This window comes from Mustela lutreola, chromosome 4, assembly GCF_030435805.1.
Source record: "Mustela lutreola isolate mMusLut2 chromosome 4, mMusLut2.pri, whole genome shotgun sequence".
In the NCBI taxonomy this organism is placed as follows: Eukaryota; Metazoa; Chordata; class Mammalia; order Carnivora; family Mustelidae; genus Mustela; species Mustela lutreola.
In genome coordinates this window covers 84,940,281-84,946,280 of record NC_081293.1, presented here as the reverse complement: position 1 = coordinate 84,946,280, position 6,000 = coordinate 84,940,281, and positions in this window count along the sequence as shown.

The following is a 6,000-nucleotide window of genomic DNA, read 5'->3' as shown; positions in this document are numbered from 1 at the left end:
CCCCATTCAGTCCTCTTTCTCTTCATTGGACTTAGGGCCCACCTTAATCCAAGATGATCTCATCTCTGGGGTACATGGATGCTCAGTCAGTTAAGCATCCAACTCTTGGTTTTGGCTCAGGCCATGATCTCAGGGTCATGGGATCAAGCCCCGCAGCAGATTCCATGGTCAGCAGGGAGTCTGCTGGAGATTCTCTTTCTCCCTCTCCTTCTGCTCCTCCCCCTTGTACGCGCTCTCAATCTCTCTCTCTCTCTCAATAAATAAATCTTAAAAAGAAAAAGGAGAGAGAGAGAGACCCTTTCTGACCATTCTAACTAAAGGAACCAACACTCCCTCCCTAGCCATCAGATCATTACCCCACTCTATCTTCCTTATAGCACTTACCAGTACAGACATACCTCATTTTATTGCACTCTGCTTTATTGTGCTTTGCAGATATTGCTTTGTTTTATTATTAACTGAAGGTCTGTGGCAACCCTGCGTCAAACAAGTCCATTGGCACCATTTGTTTCCAATAGTGTTTTCTCACCAAGTCTCTGTGTCACATTTTGGCAATTCTAGCAAGATCTCAAATTTTTTCGTTATTGTTAGGTTTGTTAGAGTGATCTGTGATCTGTGATTACAATTTACTGAAAGCACAAATGATGGTGAGCATTTTTTAGCAATAAACTATTTTTTAATTAAGGTATGTACTTTTTTAGACATAATGCTATTGCACACTTAATAGACTACAGTAGGGTATAAACATAACTTTTATATGTACTGGGAAACTAAAAATTTCATATGATTCTCTTTAATGTGATGTTCATTTTAGGGCAGAGCTCTGGACCCAAAGGTTTGCCTGTCTGTGATATCACTGTCGATGAACTTAGCATCTTACATCTTACATCTTAGCAACTTACACTCATGTGTAGTAAGTTCCTTGAGCCCAGAGTCTCTGCCTTGTTGGCAGAGAGCAGTGCTCAGCACATAGTAAGTGCTTGTGTTAGAAATCCCATATTCCCAGATTAGGGGCACCTGGGTGCCCCAGTATGTGGAGCATCTGCCTTTGCCTCAGGTCATGATCCCCGGGTCCTGGGATCGAGCCCCGTCTTGGGCTCCCAGCTCCATGGGAAACCCGCTTCTCCCTCTCCCACTCCCTCTGCTTGAGTCCCCTCTCTCTCGCTGCTTCTCTCTCTCTCTGTCAATTAAATAAATAAATAAAATCTTAATAAAAGAAAAGAAATCATGGATTGGCTCAGTGCCCATGGCATCAGGATTGCAAAATCCATCCCCACAGGGAGTTACCTATCTATAATACAGAAGCTGGAAAGCTAAAAAATCACATTCCCCAGACTCCTCTGGAACTAAAGTCCCAGTTGTAATTTAAATTCCTCAAGTAACAGGAAGTCACACAAGACTTGCATTTGAAACTGGGTTCTGTGGGGGAGAGAAGTGCGGCGTAAGGCATCCAGTTTGGAGGCACAGATGAGAGTGACGGATAGGGCAGCTTTGGAGCTGAGCGGCCAGCTGCCTGGCAATGGCAAGAGCAGCATCCCTTAGTGACTCATCCCTGAAAGCTTGGCCTAGAACCTCCCTCCCAACCATTCCACTAGCCTTCAAATGGCTCGCAAAGAATCTCTTTCTGCTTAAGGTAATGAGCGTGGCTTCCGTGCTCTGCGGCTGAACACAGATCAAAGTGTTGCTTGATAAAAGATTTGCTCACTTACTCTGACATGGCATCTGGAGCACCCCAGATATGGGTTTGCAGGCTGGGGGCTTCCAACCTAGAAGTGACCTTACAGTGATTGCCTCTGCATGGTCGTTACTGGCTGCGCTGGGCTCCTGGGGCCGCTGTAACAGATCAGCACATGCCACACACGTGATAGTGAATAACCGTTAAAGCTACTTTCTCACTGTTCTGGAGTCCCAAAGTCCAAAAGCAGTACGCTGGGCCAAAGTCAAGGTGTAAGCAGGATCACGCTCCCGCGGGAGGCTCTAGGGGAGAATCTGGCCCGGGCCTCTTCCAATTTCTGGTGGCTGCCAGCCATTGGTTTAAAGCTACGTCATTCCAATTGTTGCCTCTGATTTCCCATTTCGTGCGCGCGCGCGCGTGTGTGTGTGTGTGTGAAATTCCCCCCTTTATTTCTTTTATAAGGACACCAGCAATGGCATTTAGGGATCACCTAGATAATCTGGAATCCCTCCATCTAAAGATCCTTAACCTAGTCCTATCTGCAGAGTACTTTTTTTCAAGATAAGGTAACATTTACAGGTTCCAGGATTCGGGCCTGATAACGTTAGGGCCATTATTCAGCCTGCTAGACTGGCCGCGGTAAGAACCTTCCCAGTTACTCTACGGCAGCTCCACCACACACTCATACACGCCTCACCTCCATTTCTCCTTCCCATCCAGGGCCTACCTAACGGTGACGAGCAGGGAAGGCAGAAAGGAGCTAAGATACCCTGGCTGCCAGACACTCCCAGCCAAGGGAACAAGGAGGTGGGTGAGCCAAGCTCCAACCAGGTGGTCTACACTCAGCTGAAAGCAGAAAATGCAACACCAAATTGCGGGAGCTTCAGCCAAACGTATTCAGCTGTATCTGATGGGCCAGGAGGGAGATGAGTGCTTGGCATGTCCACCCCGGCAGACAGGTGTACTGGGCCTGATGAACTCTTGGAAAAGGGCCACTTCCCGGCTGAGTGCTGGTTTTCCAATGCCAGCCTCACCCACCTTTAAGGAGGTCAAAAAGAGACACGAGACCAGGGGAGTACAAACAGATGGCTGCTGGGACCCAATGGGCTCTTTGACAAAGATCAGGAGAAATGAAGAGTTGAAGCAATTATCTGCATAAATTAAGCAAGAATAAAACGAGGTGATGGGCTTTGGGAACCTTTCCAGCCAAGGCCAGCTATCTACACGATTCAACCCACTAGACAATTATCCGAACCTCCCTTGTGAAGGCAACGACAGATGGAGGCTACGGTGGCTCTGAAGGCCCATGATTATCTCACCAATCTTAGCAGCTCTGTGACACGACACCAAGCCACTAAACTGGATAGAAATAAAAGTATCAAAGTAGCGACTGCATATAATCAAGCAGCGTTCAAGTGAACAAAATAAAGTGGGTTCGACCTTTTGAACTGATGAATAAAATGCTGACATCGGCACCATGCTGTTTGGCAAACTGCACAATATTAATCCATTCATCTGATAACTAATAAGTACTTGAGCCATGTTAATCAAAAATGAATCTTACTCTTAAGGAACAAGTAAAAGAAATGGACTATATTCATAAATAACTCATCTAATCTGTTCAATAACCTGTGAATTAGTCAGTCTTGTTCCCATTTTTAAGGATGAGAAAAATCTGTGACTAAAGAAGTTGGTGACAGAGCCTGGATTTGAGCCATATCTCTCACTGTTGAAGTCTTTTTTTCACATTACTCCATGGTTTCTTGAAGGAGGGAGCATTGAACTGGTCCTCCAAAGCTATGTGGGGTCTGAACAAGTAGAGATAGAGGGAAGGTCGCTTAATGTAGTGGGGAAAGTGGATATAGGGATGTAGCCATGGTGTGTGTTTGATAAATGAAAAATCAGAAGGAAGAGGAAGTTTATGGTTAGAAATTATGAGCCCAATTTTTTTAAGATTTTATTTATTTTAGAAAGAGAGAGAAAAAGAGAGAGTGTGTGAGCAGGGGGAGCAGCAGAGGGAGAGAGAATCTCTAGCAGCCTCCACACAGTGTGCAGAGTCCAATGTAGGACTCAATCTCACAACCCTCACTCAGATCATGACCTGAGCCAAAAACAAGAGTCAGAGGCTCAACTGAGAGCCACCCAGAGGCCCCATATGAGCTTGATTTTAAAAATACTTTTGTGGAACCTCTAGGATATGCAGGTAGAAGACACTGACAGTCATTCAGAAATGCAAAACTGGAAGCCTGCAGAGAAGCTTGGGACAGATATTTAGATCTGAGCGACCTTGCACAAAAAAAGGTGTGCCATAACTTTACAAAGGCAAAGTCAATGATGAGAAGAGGAAAAAAGAAGAGAGCCAAGAGCCTCAGAAAGTTCTACTTTGGGGGAAGAAGAAAAAGAATGAAATGTGAAATGGGAAGGAGTAGTCTGGGGAGCCCAGAAAGTCAAGCATCCCAGAACCAAAAGGAGGAGAGAATTTAAGAGAAAGAGGTGGAAACCATGACAAATTCTGCAAAAAGATCAAGGAGAATTTGGACCAAGAAAAGGTCACTAGGTGGGCAGCTGGGATGTTTTGGTGACCTTTAAATAAGAATGTATGTTTCAGAAACAGCAAGAATAGATTACTCTTTTTAAAACTCTGACACTAAAAAGGAGGAGAGGGAAATAGTAGGAGCAAGAGAGGGAAAACCTTTATAGAAAAAAGTTATATGCTGGACTGCATAATTTAAAACTTTATAAATTTCCTCTTTCATCTCTTTTTTCCAACCATCCTCCACTATTCTCCACTGATTTGTAAACTTAATCTGGCCAAGTGAACCAATCAAGATGGGAACACTAAGTTAAGTAGACTTGTCAACATAGTTCTGGAAAAAAAAAAAAAAAAAAAAGAACTGAGACACTGTTCTAGCAAAAACTGTCGTCAAAAATAGCACCGCATGGTCTGGTGATTGACTAGAACTGCAGGGTTTAGGTTTAGGTTCAGCGTGGCTTTATTTTTTGTGTATAGGGGATAGTTGCACATGTTTAGAGGGGGAAGGCCCAGCATGAAGGGAGAGACTGAAGATGCTTTATGATTCTAGATAAATATGGAGAGAAAGAAGACCAAGTTGCACAAGTAAGGGCTGGCTTTCGAAAGAAGAAGGGACATTTTATCCCCCTGAAATTTGAAGAAAAAAAAAATATATATATAAAGAAAAAAAATCTGACATTGAGGGGAAATTGGAGGAGGACCATGGGAGACTAGGTAATCCACACCAATCTTGCCAGTGAGGACAAACATACAGGTTACAGAAAATATAAAAATCATCTGTCTGGAGGCATCAGATAGTTTACAAAAGAGTGAAAAATTAGCAAGCTGGGAACTGTAGAACATGGAGCCCCAGAAGGTAAACCCAGAGCCTGAAGCTGCTCTTCCTCTGGACTGTTAGCCAACTCCAGACCAGGCAGCAGAGAGACTAAGAGGCTGAGTGGCAGGTGTGGCATCATCAAATGGCTAACAAATCAGGAACTGGAGTCCAGAACTTGCCAACTTAGATGTCGCACGAAAATCCTTATCTTTGGGATGGGACGCTGAAGGATTGTACAATAGGAGAAAATATTAACCAGAAAAATCCAGGCCTCTGTAGACAGTGTAGCTCACCTTTGAGTCATTTTCAATTCTTGAAATTGGATTAAATTAATTCCAAGGTCCTAGTGCTCCCAGACTCCCAAAAAAGTAAAGTAAATCCTCCTTAGAGGACGATATCATCCTAAATCTCAAGTTATTTCCACAATTAGCTTTGCAAATGCATCTGCTATAAAAAGCAAAAAATAACTACTTAAGAAGAAAAGATAACAAGACTAAAACCCAGCAGAACAATGGACAACAGAAACAAGCTCTCAAAGGGTTCCCAGATATTGTTATTATTAGACACCAACTTTAAAAATAAGTGTGTTTATTATGTTCAAGGAGATAAAAGACAAAATTGAAAATTTCAGAAAAATTATAAACCAGGAAAAAGAAATTAGCAGAAACTCTAGAACTAAAAAATATAATATTCAATTTAAGAAGTCACAGATAGCACACAAGAGAAAGCTGAAGTGAACTGCATGTTAGGGCAGAAGAATATATGCAAAATGAAGCATAGAGGATTAAATGAGGAAAAGGCAAGAGAGAGGGTACGAGAGAAATAATACAAGGAAGAAACTAACTGGAATCCTAAAAAAGAGGACAGAGAATAGGAAAAAAGCAATGTTTGAAGAGGTAATGACTGAGATTTTCCCAAAACTAATTAAATACATAAAGCTACAGATTTAAGAAGCCCTTAGAAAACTCAACCATG